The sequence below is a fragment of the Pinus tabuliformis genome, chromosome 9, assembly GCF_031772625.1.
Source record: "Pinus tabuliformis cultivar Carrire ecotype Pingquan chromosome 9, CPIR1, whole genome shotgun sequence".
Classification (NCBI taxonomy): Eukaryota; Viridiplantae; Streptophyta; class Pinopsida; order Pinales; family Pinaceae; genus Pinus; species Pinus tabuliformis.
The window spans coordinates 266,695,485-266,710,517 of record NC_142307.1 but is presented as its reverse complement, the minus strand read 5'-3'; the positions used below and the strand labels follow the sequence as shown (position 1 = coordinate 266,710,517).

General features: G+C 38.5%; 3 pseudogenes; all 3 read right to left on the bottom strand.

Annotated features, from left to right (window-relative positions):
- Positions 1 to 927: 927 nt before the first annotated feature.
- LOC149148226 (sodium/hydrogen exchanger 4 pseudogene) lies at positions 928 to 2,207 on the bottom strand (annotated as a pseudogene).
- A 4,782-nt stretch (positions 2,208 to 6,989) lies between these two features.
- Positions 6,990 to 8,269, bottom strand: LOC149148225 (sodium/hydrogen exchanger 4 pseudogene; annotated as a pseudogene).
- A 4,779-nt stretch (positions 8,270 to 13,048) lies between these two features.
- Positions 13,049 to 14,328, bottom strand: LOC149148224 (sodium/hydrogen exchanger 4 pseudogene; annotated as a pseudogene).
- Between the last annotated feature and the right edge of the window lie 705 nt (positions 14,329 to 15,033).

Sequence of the window (15,033 nt, the reverse complement as noted above, 5' to 3'; positions counted from 1 at the left end):
AAATTTCATCTTTCAATTAATGCGATCACTGAGCTTTTGCCTGAACCACTTGCCCCAACCAAGACTTGGCTATGACAGACTTTAATTTTTAGGTTCAAATCTTTGAAAATTGTGACTTCAGGCCTGGATGGATAAGCAAATTCTAAATGCTTTAATTCAATTTCTCCTTTGATTTTATCAGCAGTTTCTGTATCTTCATCATCTGATTCAATTTTTTGTTCCACGGTCAAGAATTGCAAAAATAGAACTGACTGCTTCTCCACCTTTGATGAAATCACAGTATTAAGCCTTGAGATCCAGTTCACAAAAATAAGCTGCATATGATTCTCTATCTTGTAACAAAGTATATTTGGAGCTATTCTCTGTAGTCTGTTCATTCACGTCTATATCTGACCTGCTCGAAGACCAATCCATAACATGTGTGTCTCTGTCCATTCTCAAGAATCCTTCATCAAATGTTTTTAGATGTTTGATCTGTACATTTGTACCATCTTTGCTATAAACTTCAGAAAAGGACATGCCAAAGCATGTTATAGACAAGGAAGTAGAAGCTGTGAAGCTGGATTCAGTTGCATAAAATGATGCAACAGATAAAAGGTCTTTGATTACCAACATGGCATCCTTCAAATCACTGATGTCATATTTATCTACTGCTCGGAGCAAAGCCAACCTGTGTGTGTAAAACTCATTAGGAGTAAGAGATCCATATATATATATATATATAGCTCAAAACCGCCTTGCATCCATCAATGGATATGTCATCGATATTAATTGTCGATGATTCCTTTTCCTTCGAGTCATGAGCAAACATACTTTCAAAGACAAGTGATCTAGCAGCTAGAATAGCACGGTGAGCACCAATGCTTCTTTTGACCATTCGCCAACAATTTCCGTGGCATTTTGAAATGCAACAAAAATATAAGAACGTTAATGAATAGCAGCACCAGGTATTGAGTCTTCATCCAGTCTAGGGTTTAGTGCCCACTGCCACATTCCAAGTTTTTTATATATTCGAGCAAGGAGAGAAACTACAGAACTTGAAGGGCTAACAGAGCTTGATGTTGCAATGGGATACAAATACATAGAACCTGAAGAATGTGCATCTTCAACAAGCTCAACGGACAAATCTTGCAACCAATGGAATGCTTCCTTCCGTTTACTATCTTCTCCAAGAGACCACTGATACTTTAAATATGCAAAAATAACTTGAGGCGAAGCTGACAATCTTGTATTTGGAGGAGAAAATTCGAGATCATACTGCAACAGTTTGATCAAGGTGGAATGACCTTGACTAATACGACCACTTTTCCGGCAAAGAGAAGCAAATTTCAACCATGTGTCTATGTCCTCTGTCGGTGGAAGAACTAATGCACGAACAACTAGTAATGCTTGCCAAACCTCAACATTTCGTTTGGTTCCTTGTATCCGATCATTCCACAAAAATTAGAACATGAGGCGTATACTTAAATGCAAACACATTTCGTTTGTCAAAAGCCCAGTTGCAACTCCAAGTACTGTACTTGTGAAAAAAGGTATAGAAAATCAGCTATTATGTATATCACTGTCACGTCATCAAGTCTTGAAAAATCGAACTTCTGGACAGCTCTGAAAAGCACTACAGATGTTGCATCGTTCACAACTCCCTCTCCAAAGACCAAACTGTAAAGTAAGGGAGTTTCATCTTGATGCAAAACCTGTAATGTACAAACTGTATCAGTGGATGAAAATATTGTTCCAAGTGCAAGATAGTCCCTGATTTTGAGTCCTGAAACATCCAATCCTAGAAATAACAACTAGAAACCAGCTGAGATAATAGCAAATGAGATAAACACTCCCACCACTCCAAACAACATAATAGTGACAAAGTTGTGAAAAAACTGTTTCTTTTTAACTTGAAGCCCAGCATTGAAGATTATAGGTGGAAGAAGATATATGGAAAAGAGTTCTTCATTAAAACGCAAAATATGAGAACTTGTGCCTCCACTAAATAGAAGAACTATAAGCCCCGCACAACACCCTATGGCAAGGGCCGTAATGGATTCATTGACCCATCTATTCTCCTCCAGCAAATGTCCCAGTATGATACACAAGCACAGAGTTGTGACGAATAACGAAATGGCCACCACGTGAAGATGATCGGTGTCGTTCGAAAATCCCGCCCTAATCAGAAGCGACTGAAATGATCCACTGTCAATAACCGTCCCCATTCTTGAAGCAAAGCTCTGCAGTAAGTCTCGAGCTAGATTCTTCTCAGCTCAACGGTATCCTTATTTATCTTGAACTTGCGGAGGACTCGAAGTGCTCAGCTTCCCGCATGAAACGATGAGAAGTCTGAAAATCTGCGTAGGAATTGAGATGAAGGGGTTCGCTCTCAGAATGACGAACAATGGGCTGCTATCTAAATATATATCAAAACATTCCCCACTCTGGCACTCACTATCAGCCATAAGCTTCTGTGATTCTGGAACATAGTACACAGCTGTCACATCAGAAGGTAACTGCCTCATTCATTGGCCGCTTCACAACACTTTCACTCTCACTTAATCAGTTCTAGCAAAGATGATATCACTGCAGAATTTTTCAGGCCACCAGTCCTCTTTTGAAGGCTACAGAACATGCGTCAAGACCAACATGCAAGACCTTACACATTCTATCCCCGTAAAATTCTTGCAGAAAATATGACAGCTGGGGTGAGATGTGCTATGGATCAACACGAATTTCCCATTTCGTAGCGCGATTAGTGCAAAATCGGTGTTTTCCGCTACGAAATCACCTAAAACAGGTTGCGCTGCGAAACTGCTAAAGGATTTATGCGCTACGGAAACACTTCAAAATTATTACATGAGCTACGACATAACCCAAAGAGCTTTGTGACACATAGTAACTTTTGAACAAAACTGACACATGGCTATGAGACAGGGATGAATGAGAATGACCGATGATGAATGAGAATACATAGTTGACTCAAGATTCTAAAAAAAAAAATCAAGCTTAGACTAGCACCGAATTTTTTACCATCAACCTAATGTGAGCGGTTTTGAAACTAGAATTCTTAAGTGATAACAGTGGCTCCACTTGGGATAGTGTGCTCCTGTAGTACACTAAGAACTCGTAGGTCCAGTGATTTATCTTTTTTATTACAAACGAAAATCTGCTTGACAAACATTCCATTCAAGCTTCTTGGGCCTTCACCTCGGGCTTTAGCTTGATGATGACTGTAGGAGAAAGAAATCTACATCTACTGAAAAATAAATGCTCAGTCAACCTTGAGCTTATTTGCATTTTCCTACCTACCTACCCTATCAATTCAAACTTCTTCCAGCTCAATCAATGTGAAATTTCCAATGTAGCCAATCATTTGTCTTATCTGATATTTGAGTTTTTTTGACTGCATTGGAGTTCAGAGCCACTATGATATGGCGATGACCATTGCCGCTGAAATTGCCTCTGATCTTCATAGAAAAACTTAAACACTGGAGAGTAAAACTCTTCCATGTAGTCAGCTATAGGATCCCAGAATACATGATCAGCTTGATGGTTCTCGTAACTTTCTGGTTGTGCAAACTGATCTTCAACAACAGTGTACACTTCCTCAACCGTGAAAGAGAAAGGAACCAACACTCTCTCCTTGTGTTCTACCATAGAAGGCTTCTGAAAATAATGATCATGATTATGAAGACTATATGCCTGAATTTGACCTTCTAAACCTTCAATGTCTTTCTCAATGTCTTTGGCAAATTCATCCAAAAATTTCATCTTATCCTCTGCCTTGCAGTCAAATGATTTTAGATAAGAAGACAAGGACAAAGAAAAATTTTCAACTATTTCTTCATTAATATGATGATCATTCCACTGTTTGAAACCTTGAATTGAAGGAGAGTTTGCCACCACATCTGATCTATCCATCCATTCCTCCAAAAACATAAGCCAAAAGTCTTCAAATGACTTAATGGATTTGGTAGGAAAGCTTTCAATCCATTGTTTACATTTCCCTTGAAGTGAATCATAGAACAACATAATGCAAACATCCTCATGTTTAACTCTAAGAAGCTCAGTAAAATCACAGAAATCTGATATATGCTTCAAATTTAAACTCAAATCTTCTCCATTGAATTTTGGACCATTCCTTAGAAAATATGCATCCTTGGGAAAATGATTTGGGAAACCATGAATTCCTGAAAAATTTATGCATGCATACCTTGAAACAAGAATGGTAGCATCTGGGTCTTTCATAACTCCAGTGGAATCACCATGAATGTATGAATTTTGAATTCTTCAACAATGGAGTCGCCAAGGTAGATTTGCATCCTCAAAAACCTTCTGAGCTCCTGCTACCTTCAGAAGTTCAGCTTCATAATTTCGGGAATGAGTAATCTTCAGGCTCCTGGCAGACGCACCAAAATGTTATCTCAAAATCAAGCCTTGGAAGGCTGCAAACCAGGAAGACTTCAAGTAACTATTTCAAACCAATCTTTAGACTAAGGCTTAGCCTCCTTAGCCTGAGAGGGCTCTCTCTCAAGGGTTATTGATTTTGACTAATAATAAGATGGCTAACTCTTGTGAAATAACATTGATAAATATGAAGGCTGGAAAAACATTAAACAAGTTTCCATTGGGCCTATGGAGTCAACAACAACTCAGTAAATAATGATGCTGCCTTTACATGGAAGTCAGGGCACTTAGCATTTAAATGTTCAGAACACAACACACATATGGAACCACAACTCATAAGTGCACACAGGAAGTCAGAGCACAATCAGTGAATTCTGAGTGATTGTACACCAATGCAACTGTAAAAAGACATAAAGGAAAAGATAAAATCATACATTCTGAATATAGAAATCCCTCATGAATCCTGAGAAGTAAAGAAGCTCAAATTATATTACTGAAAACTCTGTCTTTACATAAGCCAAAACAATGCTCTGTTCATCAAATTTCCAACCCTCCTTACATTGTTGTTTCATCTATATATAGAATCCTTATTCTAACTAATTCGTGCTTCCTCCTCCAGCATGAGGGGAGTCGATAACTACCTCTACTGACACCTATCAGCTATTGAACTAACTAATAAATACAACTAAAGTGCTGACTGGAGTTTTTAAAGAGTTCTAAATCTACTATGACTCTAACTCTATATTATATTCATGATGGCTTCTCTTCGTTCTTTGACATCTGGTCCTCTTTCGATTTAGCTGAGCTGGACATTTAATACTCCATATTGACCTTGAACGCTGAATCTTCTAACTGCTCAGAAGTATTAGGAGATTTTCCTTGTTTCTCGGCTTCAGTTCTTCACGAAAATGCTCGAATGTACATAAGCATGTCTTCTAGCTTTTAATAATCCAAAACATGGAACACTGCCACGTTCTTGATGTGCTGTGAGCTTCATCGAAGGACATGTGTGCAGGCAAAAGTTTCTTACAGGCAGCTCGTTTGTTGTATCTTGAATGGTGATAAAGGGGCTTTACAACAGAAATTTAAAATTGGATTTAAATCTCCAACCTTTTTAGGCATCCACCTGTCTTGACTTGATTGAGTGCTGGCAGCTCCAGATGATGTTCTTGCATACCCTTTTGGCGTTTCCCTTTCAAAATTCCCGCTCATAATACAAAACTGTCTAACTGTGTTAAAATCATCACCTACAGCAGTTTCGTAGCGCGCTACGAAACTGCTGAGTAATTTCAAAAACACAGTCTCAGACTCTACTCTGTTTGTATACCTATATACCTTATATTCAATTTCATTGCCTGAAGAAAAAGGAGCACCAGTTTTGTCTTGTCTTTTAATATCTGAATCAGAAGTGATACAGCTACCATTGCTAAAAATATGTTCAAGTAGATTGAAAAGATCCTTATCATGCTTGTTGAATTCTTGGATATCACTCTGCTTAATACTCAAGTACCTGTACAACTTATCTGTTAATAGATAGTGTCCAATCTCCTCTTTAAATTTTCTAGTCACTTCAGTCCAAACACTTGATGCTTGGAAAAAGACATTGCATCTTCAAAAGATGTCACACCATGTGCACCATGATTCATACCATCTTGTATAGCAGAAGCAATACAAATTTCATCTTTCAATTAATGCGATCACTGAGCTTTTGCCTGAACCACTTGCCCCAACCAAGGCTTGGCTATGACAGACTTTAATTTTTAGGTTCAAATCTTTGAAAATTGTGACTTCAGGCCTGGATGGATAAGCAAATTCTAAATGCTTTAATTCAATTTCTCCTTTGATTTTATCAGCAGTTTCTGCATCTTCATCATCTGATTCAATTTTTTGTTCCACGGTCAAGAATTGCAAAAATAGAACTGACTGCTTCTCCACCTTTGATGAAATCACAGTATTAAGCCTTGAGATCCAGTTCACAAAAATAAGCTGCATATGATTCTCTATCTTGTAACAAAGTATATTTGGAGCTATTCTCTGTAGTCTGTTCATTCACGTCTATATCTGACCTGCTCGAAGACCAATCCATAACATGTGTGTCTCTGTCCATTCTCAAGAATCCTTCATCAAATGTTTTTAGATGTTTGATCTGTACATTTGTACCATCTTTGCTATAAACTTCAGTAAAGGACATGCCAAAGCATGTTATAAACAAGGAAGTAGAAGCTGTGAAGCTGGATTCAGTTGCATAAAATGGTGCAACAGATAAAAGGTCTTTGATTACCAACATGGCATCCTTCAAATCACTGATGTCATATTTATCTGCTGCTCGGAGCAGAGCCAACCTGTGTGTGTAAAACTCATTAGGAGTAAGAGATCCATATATATATATATATAGCTCAAAACCGCCTTGCATCCATCAATGGATATGTCATTGATATTAATTGTCGACGATTCCTTTTCCTTCGAGTCATGAGCAAACATACTTTCAAAGACAAGTGATCTAGCAGCTAGAATAGCACGATGAGCACCAATGCTTCTTTTGACCATTCGCCAACAATTTCCGTGGCATTTTGAAGTGCAAAAAAAATATAAGAATGTTAATGAATAGCAGCACCAGGTATTGAGTCTTCATCCAGTCCAGGGTTTAGTGCCCACTGCCACATTCCAAGTTTTTTATATATTCGAGCAAGGAGAGAAACTACAGAACTTGAAGGGCTAACAGAGCTTGATGTTGCAATGGGATACAAATACATAGAACCTGAAGAATGTGCATCTTCAACAAGCTCAACGGACAAATCTTGCAACCAATGGAATGCTTCCTTCCGTTTACTATCTTCTCCAAGAGACCACTGATACTTTAAATATGCAAAAATAACTTGAGGCGGAGCTGACAATCTTGTATTTGGAGGAGCAAATTCTAGATCATACTGCAACAGTTTGATCAAGGTGGAATGACCTTGACTAATACGACCACTTTTCCGGCAAAGAGAAGCAAATTTCAACCATGTGTCTATGTCCTCTGTTGGTGGAAGAACTAATGCACGAACAACTAGTAATGCTTGCCAAACCTCAACATTTCGTTTGGTTCCTTGTATCCGATCAATCCACAAAAATTAGAACATGAGGCGTATACTTAAATGAAAACACATTTCGTTTGTCAAAAGCCCAGTTGCAACTCCAAGTACTGTACTTGTGAAAAAAGGTATCGAAAATCAGCTATTATGTATATCACTGTCATGTCATCAAGTCTTGAAAAATCCAACTTCTGGACAGCTCTGAAAAGCACTACAGATGTTGCATCATTCACAACTCCCTCTCCAAAGACCAAACTGTAAAGTAAGGGAGTTTCATCTTGATGCAAAACCTGTAATGTACAAACTGTATCAGTGGATGAAAATATGGTTCCAAGTGCAAGATAGTCCCTGATTTTGAGTCCTGAAACATCCAATCCTGGAAATAACAACTAGAAACCAGCTGAGATAATAGCAAATGAGATAAACACTCCCACCACTCCAAACAACATAATAGTGACAAAGTTGTGAAAAAACTGTTTCTTTTTAACTTGAAGCCCAGCATTGAAGATTATAGGTGGAAGAAGATATATGGAAAAGAGTTCTTCATTAAAACACAAAATATGAGAACTTGTGCCTCCACTAAATAGAAGAACTATAAGCCCCGCACAACACCCTATGGCAAGGGCCGTAATGGATTCATTGACCCATCTATTCTCCTCCAGCAAATGTCCCAGTATGATACACAAGCACAGAATTGTGACGAATAACGAAATGGCCACCACGTGAAGATGATCGGTGTCGTTCGAAAATCCCGCCCTAATCAGAAGCGACTGAAATGATCCACTGTCAATAACCGTCCCCATTCTTGAAGCAAAGCTCTGCAGTAAGTCTCGAGCTGGATTCTTCTCAGCTCAACGATATCCTTATTTATCTTGAACTTGCGGAGGACTCAAAGTGCTCAGCTTCCCGCATGAAACGATGAGAAGTCTGAAAATCTGCGTAGGAATTGAGATGAAGGGGTTCGCTCTCAGAATGACGAACAATGGGCTGCTATCTAAATATATATCAAAATATTCCCCACTCTGGCACTCACTATCAGCCATAAGCTTCTGTGATTCTGGAACATAGTACACAGCTGTCACATCAGAAGGCAACCGCCTCATTCATCGGTTGCTTCACAACACTTTCACTCTCACTTAATCAGTTCTAGCAAAGATGATATCACCGCAGAATTTGTCAGGCCACCAGTCCTCTTTTGAAGGCTACAGAACATGCGTCAAGACCAACATGCAAGACCTTACACATGCTATCCCCGTAAAATTCTTGCAGAAAATATGACAGCTGGGGTGAGATGTGCTATGGATCAACACGAATTTCCCATTTCGTAGCGCGGTTAGTGCAAAATCGGTGTTTTCCGCTACGAAATCACCTAAAACAGGTTGCGCTGCGAAACTGCTAAAGGATTTATGCGCTGCGGAAACACTTCAAAATTATTACATGAGCTACGACATAACCCAAAGAGCTTTGTGACACATAGTAACTTTTGAACAAAACTGACACATGGCTATGAGACGGGGATGAATGAGAATGACCGGTGATGAATGAGAATACATAGTTGACTCAAGATTCTAAAAAAAAAAATCAAGCTTAGACTAGCACCGAATTTTTTACCATCAACCTAATGTGAGCGGTTTTGAAACTAGAATTCTTAAGTGATAACAGTGGCTCCACTTGGGATAGTGTGCTCCTGTAGTACACTAAGAACTCGTAGGTCCAGTGATTTATCTTTTTTATTACAAACAAAAATCTGCTTGACAAACATTCCATTCAAGCTTCTTGGGCCTTCACCTCGGGCTTAAGCTTGATGATGACTGTAGGAGAAAGAAATCTACATCTACTGAAAAATAAATGCTCAGTCAACCTTGAGCTTATTTGCATTTTCCTACCTACCTACCCTATCAATTCAAACTTCTTTCAGCTCAATCAATGTGAAATTTCCAATGTAGCCAATAATTTGTCTTATCTGATATTTGAGTTTTTTGACTGCATCGGAGTTCAGAGCCACTATGATATGGCGATGACCACTGCCGCTGAAATTGCCTCTGATCTTCATAGAAAAACTGAAACACTGGAGAGTAAAACTCTTCCATGTAGTCAGCTATAGGATCCCAGAATACATGATCAGCTTGATGGTTCTCGTAACTTTCTGGTTGTGCAAACTTATCTTCAACAACAGTGTACACTTCCTCAACCGTGAAAGAGAAAGGAACCAACACTCTCTCCTTGTGTTCTACCATAGAAGGCTTCTGATAATAATGATCATGATTATGAAGACTATATGCCTGAATTTGACCTTCTAAACCTTCAATGTCTTTCTCAATGTCTTTGGCAAATTCATCCAAAAATTTCATCTTATCGTCTGCCTTGCAGTCAAATGATTTTAGATAAGAAGACAAGGACAAAGAAAAATTTTCAACTATTTCTTCATTAATATGCTGATCATTCCACTGTTTGAAACCTTGAATTGAAGGAGAGTTTGCCACCGCATCTGATCTATCCATCCATTCCTCCAAAAACATAAGCCAAAAGTCTTCAAATGATTTAATGGATTTGGTAGGAAAGCTTTCAATCCATTGTTTACATTTCCCTTGAAGTGAATCATAGAACAACATAATGAAAACATCCTCATGTTTAACTCTAAGAAGCTCAGTAAAATCACAGAAATCTGATATATGCTTCAAAGTTAAACTCAAATCTTCTCCATTGAATTTTGGACCATTCCTTAGAAAATATGCATCCTTGGGAAAATGATTTGGGAAACCATGAATTCCTGAAAAATTTATGCATGCATACCTTGAAACAAGAATGGTAGCATCTGGGTCTTTCATAACTCCAGTGGAATCACCATGAATGTATGAATTTTGAATTCTTCAACAATGGAGTCGCCAAGGTAGATTTGCAGCCTCAAAAACCTTCTGAGCTCCTGCTACCTTCAGAAGTTCAGCTTCATAATTTCGGGAATGAGTAATCTTCAGGCTCCCGGCAGACGCACCAAAATGTTATCTCAAAATCAAGCCCTGGAAGGCTGCAAACCAGGAAGACTTCAAGTAACTATTTCAAACCAATCTTTAGACTAAGGCTTAGCCTCCTTAGCCTGAGAGGGCTCTCTCTCAAGGGTTATTGATTTTGACTAATAATAAGATGGCTAACTCTTGTGAAATAACATTGATAAATATGAAGGCTGGAAAAACATTAAACAAGTTTCCATTGGGCCTATGGAGTCAACAACAACTCAGTAAATAATGATACTGCCTTTACATAGAAGTCAGGGCACTTAGCATTTAAATGTTCAGAACACAACACACATATGGAACCACAACTCATAAGTGCGCATAGGAAGTCAGAGCACAATCAGTGAATTCTGAGTGATTGTACACCAATGCAACTGTAAAAAGACATAAAGGAAAAGATAAAATCATACATTCTGAACATAGAAATCCCTCATGAATCCTGAGAAGTAAAGAAGCTCAAATTATATTACTGAAATCTGTCTTTACATAAGCCAAAACAATGCTCTGTTCATCAAATTTCCAACCCTCATTACATTGTTGTTTCAGCTATATATAGAATCCTTATTCTAACTAATTCGAGCTTCCTCCTCCAGCATGAGGGGAGTCGATAACTACCTCTACTGACACCTATCATCTATTGAACTAACTAATAAATACAACTAAAGTGCTGACTGGAGTTTTTAAAGAGTTCTAAATCTACTATGACTCTAACTCTATATTATATTCATGATGGCTTCTCTTCGTTCTTTGACATCTGGTCCTCTTTCGATTTAGCTGAGCTGGACATTTAATACTCCATATTGACCTTGAACGTTGAATCTTCTAACTGCACAGAAGTATTAGGAGAATTTCCTTGTTTCTCGGCTTCAGTTCTTCACAAAAATGCTCGAATGTACATAAGCATGTCTTCTAGCTTTTAATAACCCAAAACATGGAACACTGCCACGTTCTTGATGTGCTGTGAGCTTCATCGATGGACATGTGTGCAGGCAAAAGTTTCTTACAGGCAGCTCGTTTGTTGTATCTTGAATGGTGATAAAGGGGCTTTACAACAGAAATTTAAAATTGGATTTAAATCTCCAACCTTTTTAGGCATCCACCTGTCTTGACTTGATTGAGTGCTGGCAGCTCCAGATGATGTTCTTGCATACCCTTTTGGCGTTTCCCTTTCAAAATTCCCGCTCATAATACAAAACTGTCTAACTGTGTTAAAATCATCACCTACAGCAGTTTCGTAGCGCGCTACGAAACTGCTGTGTAATTTCAAAAACACAGTCTCAGACTCTACTCTGTTTGTATACCTGTACACCTTATCTTCAATTTCATTGCCTGAAAAAAAAGGAGCACCAGTTTTGTCTTGTCTTTTAATATCTGAATCAGAAGTGATACAGCTACCATTGCTAAAAATCTGTTCAAGTAGATTGAAAAGATCCTTATCATGCTTGTTGAATTCTTGGATATCACTTTGCTTAATACTCAAGTACCTGTACAACTTATCTGTTAATAGATAGTGTCCAATCTCCTCTTTAAATTTTCTAGTCACTTCAGTCCAAACACTTGATGCTTGGAAAAAGACATTGCATCTTCAAAAGATGTCACACCATGTGCACCACGATTCATACCATCTTGTACAACAGAAGCAATACAAATTTCATCTTTCAATTAATGCGATCACTGAGCTTTTGCCTGAACCACTTGCCCCAACCAAGACTTGGCTATGACAGACTTTAATTTTTAGGTTCAAATCTTTGAAAATTTTGACTTCAGGCCTGGATGGATAAGCAAATTATAAATTCTTTAATTCAATTTCTCCTTTGATTTTATCAGCAGTTTCTGCATCTTCATCATCTGATTCAATTTTTTGTTCCACGGTCAAGAATTGCAAAAATAGAACTGACTGCTTCTCCACCTTTGATGAAATCACAGTATTAAGCCTTGAGATCCAGTTCACAAAAATAAGCTGCATATGATTCTCTATCTTGTAACAAAGTATATTTGGAGATATTCTCTGTAGTCCGTTCATTCACGTCTATATCTGACCTGCTCGAAGACCAATCCATAACATGTGTGTCTCTGTCCATTCTCAAGAATCCTTCATCAAATGTTTTTAGATGTTTGATCTGTACATTTGTACCATCTTTGCTATAAACTTCAGAAAAGGACATGCCAAAGCATGTTATTGACAAGGCAGTAGAAGCTGTGAAGCTCGATTCAGTTGCATAAAATGATGCAACAGATAAAAGGTCTTTGATTACCAACATGGCATCCTTCAAATCACTGATGTCATATTTATCTGCTGCTCGGAGCAGAGCCAACCTGTGTGTGTAAAACTCATTAGGAGTAAGAGATCCATATATATATATATATAGCTCAAAACCGCCTTGCATCCATCAATGGATATGTCATCGATATTAATTGTCGATGATTCCTTTTCCTTCGAGTCATGAGCAAACATACTTTCAAAGACAAGTGATCTAGCAGCTAGAATAGCACGATGAGCACCAATGCTTCTTTTGACCATTCGCCAACAATTTCCGTGGCATTTTGAAGTGCAAAAAAAATATAAGAATGTTAATGAATAGCAGCACCAGGTATTGAGTCTTCATCCAGTCCAGGGTTTAGTGCCCACTGCCACATTCCAAGTTTTTTATATATTCGAGCAAGGAGAGAAACTACAGAACTTGAAGGGCTAACAGAGCTTGATGTTGCAATGGGATACAAATACATAGAACCTGAAGAATGTGCATCTTCAACAAGCTCAACGGACAAATCTTGCAACCAATGGAATGCTTCCTTCCGTTTACTATCTTCTCCAAGAGACCACTGATACTTTAAATATGCAAAAATAACTTGAGGCGGAGCTGACAATCTTGTATTTGGAGGAGCAAATTCTAGATCATACTGCAACAGTTTGATCAAGGTGGAATGACCTTGACTAATACGACCACTTTTCCGGCAAAGAGAAGCAAATTTCAACCATGTGTCTATGTCCTCTGTTGGTGGAAGAACTAATGCACGAACAACTAGTAATGCTTGCCAAACCTCAACATTTCGTTTGGTTCCCTGTATTCGATCAATCCACAAAAATTAGAACATGAGGTATATACTTAAGTGCAAACACATTTCGTTTGTCAAAAGCCCAGTTGCAACTCCAAGTACTGTACTTGTGAAAAAAGGTATAGAAAATCAGCTATTATGTATATCACTGTCACGTCATCAAGTCTTGAAAAATTGAACTTCTGGACAGCTCTGAAAAGCACTACAGATGTTGCATCATTCACAACTCCCTCTCCAAAGACCAAACTGTAAAGTAAGGGAGTTTCATCTTGATGCAAAAACTGTAATGTACAAACTGTATCAGTGGATGAAAATATTGTTCCAAGTGCAAGATAGTCCCTGATTTTGAGTCCTGAAACATCCAATCCTGGAAATAACAACCAGCAACCAGCTGAGATAATAGCAAATGAGATAAACACTCCCACCACTCCAAACAACATAATAGTGACAAAGTTGTGAAAAAACTGTTTCTTTTTAACTTGAAGCCCAACATTGAAGATTATAGGTGGAAGAAGATATATGGAAAAGAGTTCTTCATTAAAATGCAAAATATGAGAACTCGTGCCTCCACTAAATAGAAGAACTGTAAACCCCGCACAACACCCTATGGCAAGGGCCGTAATGGATTCATTGACCCATCTATTATCCTCCAGCAAATGTCCCAGTATGATACATAAGCACAGAATTGTGACGAATAACAAAATGGCCACCACATGAAGATGATCGGTGTCGTTCGAAAATCCCGCCCTAATCAGAAGCGACTGAAATGATCCACTTTCAATAACCGTCCCCATTCTTGAAGCAAAGCTCTGCAGTAAGTCTCGAGCTGGATTCTTCTCAGCTCAACGGTATCCTTATTTATCTTGAACTTGCAGAGGACTCGAAGTGCTTAGCTTCCCGCATGAAACGATGAGAAGTCTGAAAATCTGCGTAGGAATTGAGATGAAGGGGTTCGCTCTCAGAATGACGAACAATGGGCTGCTGTCTAAATATATATCAAAACATTCCCCACTCTGGCACTCACTATCAGCCATAAGCTTCTGTGATTCTGGAACATAGTACACAACTGTCACATCAGAAGGTAACCGCCTCATTCATCGGTCGCTTCACAACACTTTCAATGTCACTTAATCAGTTCTAGCAAAGATGATATCACTGCAGAATTTGTCAGGCCACCAGTCCTCTTTTGAAGGCTATAGAACATGCGTCAAGACCAACATGCAAGACCTTACACATGCTATCCCTGTAAAATTCTTGCAGAAAATATGACAGCTGGGGTGAGATGTGCTATGGATCAGCACGAATTTCCCATTTCGTAGCGCGGTTAGTGCAAAATCAGTGTTTTCCGCTACGAAATCACCTAAAATAGGTTGCGCTGCGAAACTGCTAAAGGATTTATGCACTGCGGAAACACTTCAAAATTATTACATGAGCTACGACATAACCCAAAGAGCTTTGTGACACATAGTAACTTTTGAACAAAACTGACACATGGCTAT